This window comes from Scomber scombrus, chromosome 15 (genome assembly GCF_963691925.1).
Source record: "Scomber scombrus chromosome 15, fScoSco1.1, whole genome shotgun sequence".
Lineage (NCBI taxonomy): Eukaryota > Metazoa > Chordata > Actinopteri > Scombriformes > Scombridae > Scomber > Scomber scombrus.
Genome location: NC_084984.1, coordinates 12,220,810 through 12,238,963, shown reverse-complemented (window position 1 = coordinate 12,238,963; position 18,154 = coordinate 12,220,810). Strand labels below are relative to the sequence as shown.

Genomic DNA, 18,154 nt, shown 5'->3' with positions numbered 1-18,154 from the left:
TCTGTGAGGACTTATACACAAAGCTTTGAACTAAATGCACACATTGACATGGCTAACATCTTGATGTTTAGCAGGTTTTATGTTTACTGTGTCAACCATCTTAGTTTGGCCAAATCTTCTTAAACTTATGATCTGGGAGTCTACCAGCACAACGTCCGTCGGTACACCTGAAAAGGAAAATGAGCAGGATGCTGTTGCATTAAAAACAAGGAACTGAGAGTCAAACTGGTGATCTGAACTCTCTGTGACACCACTCAATACAGATGTTTCCAGCCTTCAGAGAGGCAATGACGGATAAAAATAAATAAAAAAAGTATACTATATGAAGAGGAGCACCAGCCTTTCTGCTCTCCCTTAGTGCCTGGCTCCTTGTAAACTCTTAAAACAAAACAAAAAAAGTATCTCCAGTGGAGATTTTTTATCATCTCTTTTGAGATGACGGAAGTTTGCACTAAAAACATCTTTTCAGCATGACTAAGCTCTCACCAAACGGAAAGCAGTCTGTAAAAGATCCATTTAGTTTGTTCCAAAAATATGACAATCAAGCAATCGCCAGTGAAAAGATCATTATGTGTGTGTAAAAAAAATGGCCTCAAACTCTTGGTGGTGTTTCTGTAACAGTTTAATGTATGTGTATGTACGTGTGTGTACAGTTTGCGCTCCAAGCTGTTTTTAGACATTCAAAAGAGAGGAACTCACACATGGCTCTTTATATCTCTAAGCTGGATGCCTTTCATTTCTGGGGACGAAGAATCCACGAGCAACTGCTATTTAGTGTGTGTGTGTGTGTGTGTGTGTGTGCATGTAGGCTTCAGACCACTGTGACTGGTAGGAATGTATTAGGTGTCATTTTAGCACTGCCCCAAGTATGGTCCTGTTCATCAGACAGTAACTGCCCCACACAGAGAAGCTATAACATGAACCAATTAATGTAAAAACAGTGTTTAACAAAAAGGGTGGACGGCAAAACACATACATGGCAGATTCACTGGCTTCACTGCTACTCAAACAGAACCAATTAAGGAAAGAAGGCAAGAAAATTAGGTCTTTTAGCAACATTATTTATGGCATTAACTTTCTCAGTGTCTAGCATTAAATGTCATTTTAATATCCTAAATTATTTTCCGACATCTAACATGTAAAAATCTTGACCTAAATTATTTGACTCCGTCCCACATTTGAGCACATATTCAATCAAATAGCAGACCTTAATTAGCAATACAATCTCATTATCCTACTAGAGTTTGTAGCAGGCATGGTATCTGCCCTCCCTTACCTTACCCTGAAGGTTAAAAAAAAGGAGCAACTGGCAAACCAATTTCAAAATTTATTGGCACATGTTTTGTTGGGCTGATGATGAAATGAGAGGAGGAAACACTATAGTAGAGGAAGAAAGAGCCGCCAGCATAAAAGCTGATGTAATTACATTAGAAAGCCCTTAAAATTTCACCTTCAATACGTGAGTCACTTCTATCAGACCTTATTAGCTTATAGCAAAGCTGTGCACAACTGAAAGCAACCAAAGCACATCATTTCCCCTTGTACTCTTGTATCTTTAAGAAGATATTTAACATCTTAATTATTAAAAAACTGTTCGATATGAGTGTTTGTTTCCTCTTTAAAGTCAGGTGGTGCTTCATCATTATGCCAGCTTGGACATCACTTTATCACCCACGCACTCACACATTGCATTTCATTACATTTAGTCTAAATCCATTATCCACTGCGTAATTATATAGTGTTGCTTTTAGGTATTTGTGCTTAGTTAACTGATGCTAACCCTCAGAGACAATCCCCAGAAAGAGTCCAGAGGCTATTACATCAAAGAACAAGGACACAAACTGGAAAAAAATGTGAATTCACTGCATCAGAAAATAACATCAACTCTGGGTTTCACTGATGAGACAACAAAATGAGCCCCTCGGCTCCCCCTTTTCTAAAAACTTCACCATCGATGGGACTACTGTATGCACGGGAAACGTATTATCTGTCACTGACTGCAGAGGCCAGGCGAGATGTTACGTTGTGTTAGTGAGTGAGGACAGTGGCTCGGGTTTATCTGGGTGTCGCATGTTTTATGGGACAGAGAGGCGGGAGATTGCTCTCTGAAACAACACACCCCTCCCTGTTCATGTTTCCACTGTGTCACACTCTGTTTTTTACAGCCGAGTGTGCATCCTGTATAGCATTCTGCTGGATAAATACTAGATCCAAACATACTGTGCATTAATATGATCTTTTCTGACCTCTGTGGTGTGAATGAAAGTTCAAGAATGACCATTTTCACATCTCTAACTATGAAAATTAAAAAAAGCCTCCCGAACCCCTGCTAAGTGATCACATATGGGGAGGAAGGAAGGAAGGAAAGAGTGAAATAGAGAGAGTGGACTTGAAATGAGGAACACATTTTCAGCTGCACTGCAGTCAAGGGTGTGGGCGTGGGGAGTGGGAGTAAAACAAACACAGAGCTCTGTATCTGGAGTGAGTGTGTACGCGTGTGTGTAGTATTGGTGTTGTGTGTGTGTCGAGGGTGGCAACATGGAGTCAGACGGACAGAGCTCAGCTCAGTCCTTCGGGAGTTTCACTCATTCTCACAGAATGACCAAATCCAGGGAGTTACCGTCCCTCAACACACAGAACATCTATCTTGACAGTTTGGCTTTGCTAATCCACAGTGCAGTACGTGGGGGAAGGGGCTTCACACTGTACTTTAGATAGGAGACAGACACGGCAGATTAGTGGTTGTGTTGTCCAGTTTGGACCCAAAAACAAACAGCTAACTGTCAAACAGCAAAACAAAAATACTGTTAAAAACTTAAACCATATGACACAAACTCACTGGGCTTTATCACCTCTCAATCTTCTTTCTGATGCTCTTAGTAGAGCGCGACAATTACAGCTGCATCTCACAGTTATTTTCATTACTTTTTAAACTGTCAATTATTTCTTCTTTATGTTTAGTTTATAATTTGTGAAAAAAATGGTGAAAAACAGCCATTTTAAGTTCCCAGGGCCTACGGTGATATCACTTCTTCTGTCCAAGCTACAGTATAAAACCAAAAAATTATAACCTTGACAAAATGGTGAAAAGCAGCAAATTCTTACATTTGAGAAGCTTGAACTAGGATTATTTCTCTAATGAATGACTCAAGATTAATTTATGATTGTATGTGTACTGACAAATCATCATAAATATCATCATACAGCTTTATTGTGTTTCTGGCTTTTGCCTTATCAATGCAAAGAGTATTATCATTGTATACTTTGTCATTATATTCAAGTTGTGGGTGTCTAGTTTAAAATATTGGTTTCTCATTTGCATTTTTTAAATGCATTTTATTTAGGATTGATGTGACTTGGCTGCTTCAACAACACAATCTGGAATTGAATAAAGTACTCTTATCTAATGCAGTATGACATGGTGTTTCCTGTTGTACTGTGAAAATACAGATTGGTTAGTGAAGTGCAAAAAGTGCTTACCATTCAAATGTGATGTGCACGGTTATTATCATCCTTATTATTATTATTATTATGCAGGGCGTAGCACAGTATGACAAACAGGAAACTGCTCCATCACCAAACAACTGGATACAGCTCACAAACTGTCCTAAGACCAGAATCAAACGTGGTGTTTTATCACATTTGGCGTCCCATCAGATTTTGTGACCCACAGTGTTGGAGGGAGTACTCAGATCGTAAACTTGAGTAAAACTAGGGCTGGGCAATATTGCTATATTATACTGATATCTTATATTATACTGATATATGAGACTAAATATAATCCTAGATATCATAATATCATGATATGGCATAAGTGTTTTCCTTTTACTATTTAAAAAAAAAAGCTGCATTACAGTACAGTGATGTAATGCAGTCATGTTTGCCTTTAGTCACTCAGTCATTATATCCACAATACTGATGATTAACTATCAAAACTCTTACTGGGTAAATATTTTATGAAAGCACCAATAGTCTCCACTACAATATTACTGTAATATATATATTGAGATCTTTGGTCAAAAACATTGTGATATTTGATTTGATCAATATCGCCCAGCTTTAAGCCTTCATTCATACTGATGAGTCAATGCATAAGCAGCTTTTTAATACATCACTCACAGCCACATTTGCTGCAAAACTGGATGCAGGATTTTTACATTGTGGTATTGATAAGCTACTTAAACCTAAGGAACTGTCTGAGTACTTCTTCCACTACTGTAGGTCACACAACCTGATGGGTCACCAAATACAGTGTAACACTGGTGCAGAACAACTAAAAAAGAAGCAGCACAAGACCCCACATTTAAGAGCTACCGTAAAAGCTGTGCGCATGTGAAATGCAAAATAACGCAAACACAGGCCTGCTCGAGCAGCTGGCTAACGATAGTCGGGGCAAAAAAAAGAAACCACACAGTGTGACCCTGGACTGTTGTTCTTCTGCACAAGGAAAGCGTCCGGGCGAGAGGTGAATGCATTAAACCGCATTGAAAACAAATAAATACGTCGTTTAACAATAAGGAAAACGTGCCTCTCTGCAAACCAGAGGCGACATATTAGCAAAACAGTGGAGAGCTCGCCACAGCAGGAGACGACTCAAACACAAGGAGACGACTGAGGCACAAACATATTCACACATGTGAATCGTGTCGCACCGGACAGACGCCGCTGCTAAAAAGCAAACTGTAACGATGATTTGGGAGCTTACCCTCTCTTTGTTGAAATGATGAGATATAAACAGTCGTCGGTGAAAGCGGGGCGGCGATTTTCACTATTTTTATCCCCCACCCGGGCGACTTCAGAGTGGGTTTATCGTCCCTGTGTGGCTCCGCCCATCCACCGTCATCCCAGTTGGGTGCGTCATTTCTTTTCCTAGGATGGTGAAGTCAAGACCCGCCCTTCTCTGTCTCTGATTGGCTAGTACTCGTTGCTTCCGTTGGTTGGATTTAGGCAGGAGGAGCGAGATTAGTGAGTGAGAAACCAATCAGAGACAGAGTAGGAAGGGTCATTATTTTGCTGTCCTAGGAAAAAAATCGCCTTGGGTGCGGCAAACCGGTTAATCTGAAATCCAGCATTGGACGCCTTGAGGCACCTGACAGCACAGGAGATATTTGGTTGGAGCATGAGCATCTGACCCGCCCCCCTTGAAAGGGGCTTTAGGTTTTTACTGTCCTGCTCAAGATAATAAAGCCATACAGCTAATGAGAGTAGAGGCTGGTGTTAGACAGATTCATATACCTGTCATAGAAGACTAAAACGACATAAAATATTCACATTTGAGAAGCTAGATGCAGAAAAGTTGAATATTCTTTCTTAAAAAATGACTCACGATTAATCAATTATCAAAATAGTTGAATATTCATTTTTAATAGCTGTTAACTAATGGATTAATCGATTTATAGTTGCAGCTCTGTCACCTGGGCTCTGGGAAACAGTGATTGAAATTTTTCACCATTTTCTGACATTTTATGGACAGCTTTAAATCAATCAAGAAAATGAACAGCAGATTAATCCATAATTAAAATAATCATTAGTTGCAGCCTTAACATAAATACACTGAAAGCTGTATTAATTATCTAAGAAACACCATATGATGTTGTAAATTTAGGTGGTAAATCTCCTATCTGTTGTTCTGTGAAGTTTGAGTCTGGTCATGGAAAATAAGATGAGTGTACTGCCTGAGACTGTCAAAAGACCTTTCATTCTGTCCTTTTTTTCAGGCAGTAATCATAATCATGTCAGAAGTACATCAGATTTAAATTCGAGCTCAGACAATTTAGTTGGCTAGACAGGTGGAATCACTGCTACTATTGACCTCCAGTGAATGTGTGCAACTGGAGGTATTGCATTTTATTAATCCATTGATCCTGCACTGTGATATCACAATGTTGAGAAAAAGTGTAAGATAACAAAATATTGCACATGAAACCATATTGCAAAATGTAGTCTATTCCGAGTGCAATAATATTTAACTTGCTTTACTTAATTGATGTCCAATTTATGGCCTCATTTGTGGCTGTTCTTTTGAAATATATATATACACATATCTATTATTTTCTATACTTTTAAATACTCTCCAACACTTTACTGACCACTGGACCCTTTTTTGTTTCAGGAATCGGGTAAACTCTATGTACCAGGGTTACAATATTGTATTGTATATGTGCCTGTACAAATGGAGATGATGTAGTAGTTGTATGCATAGTGTTATTTAGTGTTATTTTTAAGATAACGCAAACAACTTTGAATTTTAAAGCGAAATCACCCGAGTAATCAAACCCCTTTTCAAGAGCATGTAGGGTTACACTTTAATCATTATAGGCTTCATTTCTTTATCCCTGAGTAAATATCCATTTTATTTGAGCATCTTAGGTAACAAAATACAGCTTCACTTTGGCATAAAGTCAAAATCAATACAGCTGTTGTTATATAATAACACAGCTGTATTGCAATAGAAGTCATCATGTTGACTTTATGGTGCAAGTCAGGTTGGCTATTTTAAAACCATGCTGGTGGCACTCGGAGTCAATTACATCACAGTGGACCCACAGCGAGTCTGCAAACATTGTTGTGTAGCCTACTGCATGATGCACACAATTAAGCTTTACCCAGGCACCAGGGGGCGCTATAAACTGATTAGTCAGAGATGGGAGGCGGGACTTCCGTTGACAATACTACCAATCTTCACTGTCATAGGCTAGATATCACCCAAATATATTACTTCCATAGTCTTTGCTGGGCAAATTTAAGTTACTGAAGCGCTGAGAGCAAAGTGGCTTCAAAAAAGGGGCACCAAGGGCCAATTACAGGATTTGTGAGCGTGCAGTAGCCTAAAAAGCACAATATAAGGATGAAATGTTCATTATTCTTACCACTAGATGGTGCTGCTTTGCCACACTGGTGCAAGTCAACGTGTAATGTTTTGCTACATTATTTATTATTTCCTGCAGTCAGTGGAATACATTAAATAACAGACCTGGTCACAGTTTATATATTAGACACTTTTATGAGTTTATAGAAACATCTCTGATAATAATTAACTTGAAGTACATAAAATAATACATCATGCATTTCAATGCATTGCAACCAAGGAATGTGGGATTGAGGCCCAGCTACAGGTTACAACATAAACACAAGGCACACCAAACTCTGTATGTTTATCATATACCATCAGTGGTGGAAAGTAACATTTACTCAACAGTTGTACTTCTGATAAACTTGTAATTTCTTTAGTATTTCCATTTGATGTTTCTTTATACTTCCACTCCGCTACATTTCAGATGGAAATATTGTACTTTCTACTCCATTTATTTGACAGCTATAGTTCCTTCTCAGAAGAATATTTGACTAAATAAATTATATAACAAGCTTTTACAATACAATACATTGTTAAACATTAAACCAGTATTAAAGTATTAAATCAAACCATCCAAATGTTTTTGGACTTTGGGCATCTTATAAAAAGCAGTGTGCAGTCAGGGTCACATTTCAGATTACTATGGGTTTAATAGCTCCACCAAATAGTGATTTTTCCCTCTGAAGTTTACAGGGTACAGTATATCCTTTAATTTGAGTGGACTGTTGGCCCTGACCTGTGACTCTAGTGGTGTCAATCCTGTCTCGTACCAGTTGCCACACAAGTAGTCTCCTCTTGACTGATCTGAGACCAGTGCTGACCCTTCCAGCGTGGTGAATAATTGTGGTCTGCCTTGTAGCATGGATACACCAGCTAGGGACTCTAAATATATCCAAATGGTGTGTCTGAAGAGCTCAGGCATGAAGATCATATACTTACACTGGAAATGCACCTTACTGTGTTACTTTCTCAGCCATTGTGTGTGCATGTAAGTGTTTCTGGCTTCCTGTTCCTGTTCCATTTAAATTTTTTCACTTTAATCTGTTTATATCTAGATAAACAGTCAAATAGCTTTCACTGTGTGGTGCCTGTGTGACACTGTGACTGTCTCTTTTTTTAATATTGAAATGGCATTTATACACGAGCAAGGAAAAAGGAGAAAACACACAGAAAGACTACAAGAACAGAAGAATTTATAGATAGATAGAAATCAAAATAGTGAATAAAATATAAGCTATCTTTAAAAATGCAAATCTGCCTGAGCGGCAACAAATCATTTGAGCTCAAGCATTACGTTTGGGTTTCAGCACACATTCCTGGGTCACCTGTTTTCTCTTAGCTACACATGTCACAGAGCGAGTGAAGATAAACCCAGCTGCTTTTCGTATTCATTTCAGGCAGCACTTACTGTCCCCTTTTAACTGCAGCCAGCCTTCAAACCTAAGCCCTCAAATCACTGGGGGCTGATATGAGAATAAACAATTTGTAGTACAGCTGATGATGCCTGGGAGACAAATTGGCATATTTAAGTATACAGCCTATAATTCTTCTTTGCTGAAGTGAAAGGCAATTATAGACGCATGGCATGGGGGAGTTTCTACAAATAAGTGCACCTCACCAGCACAACTGGGCAGGTAGTTTTCTGAACATTTGTTATTCAATGAACCCACAAAGCAGCCACAGAGGTAGACTGCAACGCTGTTCTATCTTCCACCAGCCGCAATCTGTCTTCTACTCAAAGATGGTATTGTATTCGGCTTGCAGTGCCATGGAAAGTCCCACTCCCTCCTCCTCTGCCCTGCACAATGAGACAAGGGTCAGTCTGTCTTTCCTTCACTGTGTTTGTGACTCACTTCTACTTTAGGAAAATGTTGTATAACCTTTGACCCCCGAAAGGTGACCCATTGGCCCACTGGCCCCACCTACAGAGTCCCCCGTGCAGGGTTTATACTGACTCTTCATCAGGCCTGTGGCTAACTACCATAGAGGACACTGGGGTCATGTCCTCAGTCATATTTCTGGAATTTGGGGGGGTTATATGACATACAGAGGAGTTTATGACCACACATTGCACGTGTTGCTGTGTTTAAGACTGATTTTATATTTTTTTAGACAGAAATAATCTAAAATCAGACTGTTTTTATTACATTTTGGTTGGAGTTTGGTTGGTAGCAAGTCAACAATGAGAAATGCAAAGAAAGGTCACTGACATCATCGACAAATAAAGCAGCATATTGCTATGTAGTAAGTGAGGGCATTGTGGTCACCCTTCACTAGCTGAGTGAAAAGATATAAAGATATGTAATATTTGCCTCTTAAGGAGTAGAAGTAGCGTAAATTCTTGTGCATATCACCATTTTACTTGTACAGTACTTGAGTAAATGGAATCAGTTACTTTCCACCACTAGGTTGCCTATTGGAATTGCCATTTTTATGACATTACGTGTATCAATAAATTAATAACTTTAATTCATGAAAAAAGTATTTTTATTAGAAATTCCTCATTCACTCTTGCAACACTTGCTGGTAACTTACTACTTGCTCTCATCAGTGTTGGAAGATCGTTTAGTTAAGTAAAATACCATTACCTACCTTTTCAAATACTCTCATACAAGTAAAAATCATTCACCTGGAAAAAAGTATTAACATGATTCAAAATATAAAGTACCAAAAGTGCTCATTGTGCAGAATGGCCCATTTCAGAATGACTGGATTTTAAATATTGATGAATTAAAGTGTAAACACCACAACATTTTGCAGCTAGTAAAGATTGGGCTTATTTAACTAGTTTGTTGGTTATCTTTATCCAGTGGGTCTTGAGTCCCCAGAGAAAAAGGTGAATTATTTATTTTCACTATAACTCCATCAATAAGTAACACAATGACAGAATGTATGACTATTTTGGTCATGGGTTTCATACACTTTCTGTAATAAAATAGCTAAAAGCAAAAATCTTATCAAATTAGACCACAGTGGAGGTCTGTGCCCTAAATTGAAACAAATTAGAGCATCTCAAACTTTTTCATGTCAAGTACTTGAAAAAGTTTGAGAAGCACTGACTTAATCCATAATACATCATCTGTTTGTTGAATATTATATGCATATTCATAGTCGACATCTGCAAAGTAATTTAAGCTGTCAAGTAGCCCACAATTGTTTACTCAAGCAAAGTAGACTAACCAAAAAATTGTAATTAAGTACTCTGCTTAAGTTAATGTGCTTATGAGTTGAATTTCTAAAAAATGGCTACAATGGGTGTTTGAAAAGTAAAGAAAAAAAGTCCAAGTTGAAGCTATCTGTGGACTTTGTGTGGGGATACCTTGGGTCGCTCACCACCACCTCCACCCTGTGTGCCCTCCCCCCTGTCTGTTGATATCACAGCCGGGAGAGGTTTGAATCCAGGCTCTGGCCCCCGCCGCCATGCTGCACTAGAGAGAGAGAGAGAGAGAGAGAGAGAGTGAGAGGGACAAACCAAACTTTGTGACGCTGCGGCTGCACCGAAACTCATCTCTGCACATACCGGTACAAAGAGGAAAACTTCCCCACGGTGAGTGCCAGACGCTTTCGCCTCAGTGCATAGTTTAATTTGGGCTAACTAGCCGGTGAAACCGACGCCGGGCTAACTTTTCTGTTTCAAATTGCGGAGTAATATCAGCCCCGCTGCTCGTACTCATGCGTGCTGTCTCGGACTTCAGGCTCAGCTGCACTTGTTGCACCGTAGCAGAAAACCCCCGCTGAGACACAAAAGTAGAAGAAATACATCGTCGCAGTTTTCTCTGTTTTGAGCAGCCCGGCGTTTTGGCGGCGCTTCAAACTTTTAAACAACTTTCCCGCTACGTTTCAGGGCAAAATTGACGAAAAAATTTGATGTTACCGAGCGCTGCATTTGGCCGACAACTGTTGCGTTCACGCAGCCCGCTTGTCACTGTCCTTGAAGCGTAAAATAACTCCTGAATATAATATTACGTATCCAACAGCAGTGGTCACGCAAATCTTTTTAAAGATTAAACTCCGCTTGCACTTTCTAAATGCCATTTTGGCACACAGAGGTCACTGAGAGGTTTGTAACCTTGGCATGCATAAATCAAGGGTGCTCTTTCATTGCAACAACAAAAGCCCTTTTATTGACAGCACTGAAGCACATATCCACGTTACCACAGTTTATACGTGGACTGACTGGACCATCAAGTGAAATAAATATCTGCAGCATGCACTGGTGTGATTTCACATAGTTGACTTGCAGCCTCGCTCTCTCAAGATGTTTGTTTATGAAGTTGTTTTTCTTCAGCGTTGAAGGCATCTTGTGCCAAGACAGGAGGGCAGTGCAGCTGGGGCTCATCAGCAGATGGTCATAAACCTTTCACCTGCATGCATGTCTAGTCTTAGTTGGTGCTGTGTGGACCGGAGGGAGTAATAAGAAGTTATGGAGCTGCTTTCTGTCTCACCATTTGCCCTCTGGCCTGGCTAGCCACAGTCCTGCGTCTCCATGACTCTCTTGGCTCGATGCAGTATAATTCAAACTACACCATCATCACCCTGTTACTCCGCTTGACCTTCTTTACCCCTGCAGTGAAGTACATGCCATCACAGGATCAAGTTCTCTTATCTTGTGTATTACTGCTGATTTAGAGCTGAGACAATTAATCAATCAATTAGGAGATCAGCAGAAAGTGAATTAAGAACAATGTTGATAATCAATTTAATGCTGCCATTATTTTCATAATCAATTATTCTCCAATTATTTTCCAGTTTTATTCATTTCTGGTCTATAAAATGTGACTTAAGAGTATAACATTTCCCCTCACATTATATACAGACTAGGTTTACATTGCATAAGCACTGTGGAATTTTGAAACATGCCAGCTATTTAGTTGCTCCCTAAATACAGCTGTTGTGCTTTCTAAATCTGTTTTCCACTGCTTCGTTAGTGACATTAACCGCCCCGCCTCTCCCTCCTCTCCTCTCAGCGTTTCGACAAATGCAGGGGCCATGACATCCCGTCCCTCGCAGCCTCAATAAGTAATTCTTCTGCCTCATCGAGTTTGATTCCACAGGTCCTTGGCTGGGTCATATCAGGCATGGGGCAGCCGCTCAAATCTTGTCAATATGTTGTTGGCTGGCAGGTGCTACGGTGGCACCCGGGCAAGCCAGAATCATGTCAGCCAGACCCTCAGGGGGGCCCGAAGAACTAGCCAGAACAGGATATTACTGTGTGATCATTCACCAGCAGCAGACAAATCATTAAACCAGTGGCTGCGTGCCTCTGAGCGGTTGAGGCATTTTTGTCTGTCACACTGACTTTCACCTCAGGTTAGAGGTTGTGTTTGTGTTGTAAGGTTTACAAAGTTTCAAGTTGTCATTGGAGTGAAAGTCAAATCTTGTAGATATATTATTTTGTGTGAAACGATTTGTTTTGCAGATTTGAATCCATTCTGTGCTGATCCCTTTTAAAGGATATGGCTTTCAGTCTTTTACTTGGGTTTAGCCAAACCAGCAATGAACTGATCCTACTTAAAAATATTTTGTCCATCCAAAGCCTGATCTTATTCTTCTGTGCTGTTGTTGTCCAAAAACTATTAAAGACACGTCAATAAGCCACACTGCTGCACTGGATTTACAGTGCTTCGCTAGCTTGTCGTGCTACATATCACAACCAATTTACATTATAAAATGTACAAAGTCCAGAGCTTATGATATATAGCACAACAAACCAGCAAAACTGTGTTCCTGCTCATGCTCAGAAGTGTTTCCTGTACACAGAACTACTCTTTAGAGACTGAAAACATGATCACAGTTATTAGTCTTTGGAGCCATTTCTAAAACTGAAACTGCCCAAACTCTTCATGGCAAAGAAACATGTCTCCAAGTGTAGAAGTGTGGCTCATTGACAGGATTTTAATAGGTTTTGGACGATATAGCACAGAGGAATAAGATATATCAGACTTTGGATACACACGCAATACTTTTAAGTAAGCTCAGTTCAGTGTTGATTTGGTTCTGCACATTGTATTTGTTTGAAAAATGTAGAGAATTGCCAGCCTTATCCTTTAATGCACCTTTTCATCTTTCCTGGGACTGCCCATTTTAAAGCTAATCAGTCTATTTTTAACATGTGTGTGTCTGTATTTCATTTGTTTGAATTATGTTAGGGGACAAAACTGATCCATCTTATCTTTTTACACACTCAGTGGAAGCACAGGATTCACATGTGCTAAATTAAATTACACTGAACGCCCTTGCTTGTTAATGATAACCACACTTACGCACGCAAACCCATTTTTAGTCCTTTTTTTCTCCATCAGTAATCAATTTAAAATGGGTGGGAAGTGGGAATTCAGTCAGGAACTACATGGCTGAAAGAGACCTTTGTTTTAAACCTGAACTTTGTGCAGAAATGGCTCTTGTTTTGGATGTCAGGGGTTATTTACTTGGATGCCTTGTTTTGGGTTCAGACTGAACCTTGGCTGTTTGTCAGATTTCTCTCTTGTAAAAAAAAAAGCTGGAGCGTTGAAATTGGTTCTTACTGGAGCGTATCCAGTGTTACTTATAGGAACGCACATAAAGCACACATACTGTGTTTTTGCGTTACTCAAATGACTCAAATGTAATTATTCGACCACCTCAAGGGAGAACCAGTTTTAAGAGACGTCACTCTTCTTCACATGCCTACAGAGGGTGTCTGTCAGGTAATTGAATAAACTCTAATGGGTTTGTGGGTCACCATTCATGAGCCGTCAGAGGCTTTCTTCAGATTGCTACTACACTCTTCCCCTCTGCTGAGTTTGGTCGTCAGGCAGCCCCTATGGTTGAATAATATACCTGCAAATGGTCTGAGAGTGTCTGGGCAACAGCACTTCACCTCCTGCTGTGGAGGTCACTGTAAAAGGTGCTACGTCTGTGACACAGACACACGGCCCTCATTGTTCCCTCCTGCTCATTAGCAATCTAATTATCAGGATTCACCCACAGTCAAGTCAGCAAATGAGATTCTCTTACTTTAATTTAAAATTATAAGCACTGCTTACGGAAAGAGGAAACATGCACACGGGGTGATCTTTTTGTACAAGTCAAATAGATGCCCTGGTACTAGAAACAAGGTGGGAGAGTTTGATGTATGACTTGCAGAAACCTCATTGTTCTGGTGCTGCAGGAGTTAAATGATAGAGGTCAGGGGCCAAATCTATGGTGCTCTGATGTTGAGGTGTGCTGTGCTGGCTCTGTGAAACAGAAATCTGGGGCAACCCCCACCTCCTTTTGAAACAAAGACACACACACACACACACACACACACACACACACACACACACACACACACACACACACACACACACACACACACACACACACACACACACACACACACACAAACAAACAAACCTCCCCTGCCACACCCTAGTACCCCAACACCCTCAGGCTGGAATAATTTCCTATTGGCAAAGAGTGTAGCATCTGGCTGCATATCAGAAGCAGACAGCGGCATGTGTAGGCACTTTCTGAGCACGTTTCCGTGTTACCGGCCATGCATAATGCATTGCTGCATTCCAGAGATGTCTCAGCAAAATTTTCTCATGATTGAATGGTGTTTTCAAATCAGCTGATGCAAAGATAAACACTGAATGTATTGCAGGCTAGGTAGCAATACAGGTGAGGAGCAGTCCACACCCTGCAAGGCTCAGTTGCATTACTTCTCTCCAGTGACCAAAAGGACTTATTGTTGAGCACAGCGCGGCAGTTGCTTATTTGTTTGAATATGCCAACAGTAATTGTATTGATGAAAACTGCAGGAAATCAGTGAAGGTTCTGAAGAAGATGCTGCATCTACAGCCATCACTGACCGCAGTGAGTGCAGGAAGCTACTGATGCATCGCTGCAGTGCTATTGACAGCCTACTTGATGTTTTGAAAAGGTTCCCAGCGTTGTGTTGCTGAGAGCAGGGAGCTGGAAGGGAATGGAGCGGGGAGCTAGCCTACATACAGTACATTCTGTTGCTGTGGTAGATATCACTGTCTGACACAGCTGAGAGGAGAAGGTGCTATCTGTCTTTGTCCAACTTTCTTCTTTAATCAAGTGGCATTGGTAGCATTTGTTTACAGGTGAGGTTTTGCCTAGGGAAGCATCTTGCATTACAGAAACTTAAAGTGCAATCAGCAGATTTTAATCAGCTTTCCTTTTATCAGCTTGTTGTTGATTTGTTTAGTGTTTTGCATAGTGAGAACTAGTCTTCAAATCCCAACATCAGTGATGCATTGCCCGAGGATGCAAACTCTTTTTACAGTTAACGTGTGTGTGTGTGTGTGTGTGTGTGTGCATGCAGTCCACATCACCAGGACTAAATACAGTGCTGAGAGAGGGCAGCAGCTGGACCTGCAGTCTCCATTCACTTCTTTAAAAGAGAGAAGGGAGAAAAAAAAACCGTCCCCACAACAATAGACACACTCCCACAGACACACATACACACTACCCTAACCTCAGCCCCCTCCCCCCTCACCCGCCACCCCAAATTCCCCCTCCCCCCTCAGCAATTGTGTGCATTGACGCTTTCCAGAGGCGCGATCCAATGCGCTGTCGCTCTCCACTGGCGAGCAGCGTTTGACTACTGTGACAGCGAGGAAAGGCAATCCTAGCCGTTTTGTTAGACACTCAGACAGACAGTCTGCCACTGACATGCATTAAAGTGAAACAAGCCTTTAATGCAAGCACTATCTCTCCACCCTTTGCAGCCTCTTGTGCTGTTTTGCTTCTTTTTTTCCTTTTTTTTTTTAAGTGTTTACCCTGAGGGATAGAGGCAGAGGCTGAGGAGACCGAAGGAGGGAGTGTGAGAGAGAAGAGGCATGACCGGGCAGTAGGGAGGAGGTGACAGACTAGACGTGCGAGATGATCATATTCTATTTTATTTATTTTTTCTGTCATCTGTCATCCAAACCATTTCCGCTAATATCATTGTGACTGTGCCGGGTTGGAAGAGCCTCTCTCTCTCTATCTCTCTCCTTCTGTCTACAGCATTCTTCTCTCTCAACCTGCAGGATCCTCCCACTCAGATTATGGTAAGATTCACAGCGCAAACATCTTGTGTCAGCACTCGTCTCACATTGTCAACGATTGCCTTAGAAATCACATGTTTTTTAAGCTTATTCTGTGCAGTGGAGAGGGTGTCTTGTGTGGTGCATGCTATTTTTACCCAAATCTCAAGTGGGAGGTAAATAATTCAGTGTTTTGATGGGTGGAAGGTTCTTATGATGCAGAGTGGACAGGGTCCAGTGTGACTTATTTGAGGATACACCACACCATTGACTTGGATAAACTGTGTTGATGCTGGCTGTATGATTTAAGACTGATAATGTTTAAAGGCAAGAGGCAGCGTCTCTTTTATTTTCACCCATGTGTGTTGTTTTGTTTGTAGTAAGGTGTGTAGAAGGAGTTGTTTATCCTTGGCTGGTTGTTGTCAGGTCATAAATCTGCTTTGAGAGTGTAAGGAGTGGCATTAACCTCCCAGCAATGGTATTTCAGATTTTCTTTGACCACGCCACAAGTTGTTCCTCTAAAGTGGGCATTGAAACATTCAGAGAAAGATATTGGTGTAATTGTTTGTGAGTGCTAGGCTCAAACAGATCAAAGCTAGCAAATATGTCTTTTCAAGTGATATCGCTTTACTTCAAAGAGCACTGTTCTTCTAGCCCCAAGGCAGGTCCCCATCTCCACTATGAAACCTTTCACTTGATCTGTCTTCACCGTCAGCTGCAAACCTATTGCAGTATGCTCTTTATCGTTCACTGGTGCTGAGTGTTGAGCAAGGATCTGTGCACTGTATCATTGTTTATACAAGGAAGAGAAGAGTTTAATTTTGGGTGTTGGGTAAGGAACTCTTTGCTTAGCAGGAAAACACGACATGCATCATCACCACAGTGAGCATAAGAAGCTTGTATTCTGGGGTGGATTGCCACATGGTGCAAAGGCACACACTGTTGCATCTTTCAGCAGTTTAGTAATATCATCCGAAAATGTACTTAATTGAATTGACCTATTTGGTAGGCATTGGTTTAAATGTAGGAGTTGTCCATACAGCCTTCTAGGAAGGTGACTGCGACTTTAAAAAAAATGTTTTCCCATAAACACGGTATGATGAAAGACTAGAGGAAATGGAGGTAAATTGATTACTGGAAATTACTCGAGTGTATACAGCTAATGTCTGTAACTGCACAGTAGACAAACACACAGACAAAAGTTTAATGAGCTGCTATTTGGCAGGAAAATGAAAGTGACAGACTGACAGGTAAAAACAAATGCACTGGAGCATCAGGAAAAAGGGAGGTCTCGATGTGTGAAATGGAGAAAGGAAAGCAGGAGTCACATCAGCCCGTTGAGCCATTACACTCCACACAGACAGACTGCCGCTGGCTGGCTCCAAGTCTGGTGGCTGTCTGTCTGGGTTTGGGGCTGATAGCACTGGGTGGGGTTGAGACCCCCCCCAGTACCTTCACTCCTCTGTCTCCCTGCAGTCATAGCCCTGTCAGCTGACAACTATAAAACCATTAAGTCCTCTTTGGTTAATCTGCGTTGGATTATTAACTGAAATCAACATGTTTTTGAGTGAGTGTGGTAAAACATATGATTCAAACGCTCCCATTTCCTGCTTCAGGTCTATTATGGATCCCTGACAGTGGAATACATTGGTATCTTAACCTTTATCTGCTTATGAAACCTAAATCTCACACTGGCAGGTCAAAATCTGTGTTAGTGTGTTGACACATATCAGCAAATAATCTGTGAATCTAAAGTGCTGCTATCGTAATCTTTTAAAGGCAGCTAAGCTTAAGAGCTAATGCCACGTTTTGGATATTGCTCATCATCAGACAGGAGGAGACAGGATGTGTCTAATCTCATCACCTCATTAAAATTTAAAAATCAAAATGCTGGCAGGAAACATCTGCTGATTTATTCACATTCCCAAACAATGCATCATCAGCAGAAGTGTGTTTTTAAAGATTGATTTTAAATTTGTATGGGTTTGTTATTAGTGATAATTTGGGGATTGTGCATGCTTTGATTTTTTCTTTTTGTATGATAACCAGCAGCATTGTTCCAAAATTGTCATCATTGCTGCTTTGTCACACAATGCACTCCTCATCTCTGATTGGATTCATACTGTCAGCTCGCTACCCGGAGGATTTCTTGGTGCACTCTATTTATGCTAGCAAGCTGGCTGGTTGGCTGCCTTGGTAACTATGGTAACAGTATCCCTCAGAAAGTTAAAGAGATCAGGCCTTGCTAGGCTAATTGTGAGCAAGTGAAGCATGTCTGCAA

General features: G+C 40.7%; 2 protein-coding genes across 5 annotated transcripts in view; one reads left to right on the top strand and one right to left on the bottom strand.

Moving 5' to 3' along the window:
* add1 (adducin 1 (alpha)) overlaps window positions 1-4,833 on the bottom strand; it is a 29,579-nt gene extending 24,746 nt beyond the window's left edge. For all 3 annotated transcript variants that reach the window (XM_062435015.1, XM_062435014.1, XM_062435013.1), the window contains exon 1: window positions 4,706-4,833. The gene's annotated coding sequence lies outside the window, so the exon portion shown is untranslated. The remainder of the gene's footprint in view (window positions 1-4,705) is intronic.
* Window positions 4,834-10,237: 5,404 nt separating this feature from the next.
* sema4d (sema domain, immunoglobulin domain (Ig), transmembrane domain (TM) and short cytoplasmic domain, (semaphorin) 4D) overlaps window positions 10,238-18,154 on the top strand; it is a 38,269-nt gene continuing 30,352 nt past the window's right edge. The window contains exon 1 of one of the 2 annotated variants that reach the window (XM_062435010.1): window positions 10,238-10,400. The gene's annotated coding sequence lies outside the window, so the exon portion shown is untranslated. The remainder of the gene's footprint in view (window positions 10,401-18,154) is intronic. The other variant, XM_062435011.1, reaches the window with a different exon arrangement.